We start from the raw sequence: 1,265 nt of genomic DNA on the forward strand, positions 1-1,265 counted from the left end.
AATAATTTTAGAGTTTTTCCTGTTATCTTAATATAATGTTCAAGCCTCTCTAATAGAATATTGTGATCAACTGTATCAAATGCAGCACTGAGATCTAACAGGACAAGTATAGACACAAGTCCACTCTCTGAGGTCAGGAGAATATTTTCCGGTGTCTGAAAAACAATCCGTTTCAAAAACCTCAGGATTGTTGTTACCTGTTACCTAGCAACTAAAGTGGAGCTCCACCCATTTCATTACAAGAAGATCATCACGTTTGTTCTGCTGGTTTTACCGCTGCACAATGTCTGCCGGAAAAGGAAAATGTTCTGTTGTTGGCTGCAATATAGAAAATGCCCGTCCCAAAGTCAGAATCCTCAAAGTTTGAATTAATATTGATATAAATGTGTGTCAGATCCACAGTGGATCAGTGAGTTTTTATGTTTTGAGATGATACACTGAGTTGGGGGTGGATGGGGGGTAATGAGCTCAAAACAGGCAGAACTGATCAGGTGAAATCTCAAGCATAATAGGTCCCCTTTAAGTAAAGGTTTAATTACAGCAACCTTAAAGCTCTGTGGTACATTAGCAGTCATTAGAGACAAATTCAGCAGATCCAGCAGATTAGAATATTAATTTGGGGAAATGCCTCTTTGAACAGGCTGTTTGGGATGGGATCTAGCAGACATGTTGAAGGTTTGGATGAAGCTATCATTTTTGACAATTCTTAAAGCTCAACAGTACAAAAACAGTCCAGACCAAATCAGGTTTTGGTGACATTTCTAAAGCTGCCTCATCTGACAGGGGCAGAGGCAACAGTAGGAAGGATGGTGTAAATTTTCTCTCTGATTATTTTTTTTTTTATAAAGAATGTCCTGAAGTCATCACTATTGTGAATTACAGGGATACATGGCTCAACAGAGAAAGGACTTTTCATTAGTCTAGCTACAGTAGTAAAACAGAAATCTGGGATTGTTCTTTGTGAGGATCTGGGTTTTGGTTCCGCCATTTGGGCGGCGCCACTAATCATTGTTCCACAGGTGTTCCTCATACCACTGATGAGACCAGCCAGGATTTAAGCAGCAGGTGGTGATCAGACCTTCGCTGGAGCATCGAACCTACTGGGTTAGATTCTCTGCCTCAGCTTCTAACCTGAACTCTTGCTCCTAGTATTAACCACGTTCTTTGTTGCTGCCTATGTCCTAGGTTTTCTTGCCACGCCACGACTACGGATACTAAGGATCACTTACCTGGAACCACGCTGCTACTTATCTTGCTGGATCTAA

The sequence above is a fragment of the Kryptolebias marmoratus genome, linkage group LG14, assembly GCF_001649575.2.
Source record: "Kryptolebias marmoratus isolate JLee-2015 linkage group LG14, ASM164957v2, whole genome shotgun sequence".
NCBI lineage: Eukaryota > Metazoa > Chordata > Actinopteri > Cyprinodontiformes > Rivulidae > Kryptolebias > Kryptolebias marmoratus.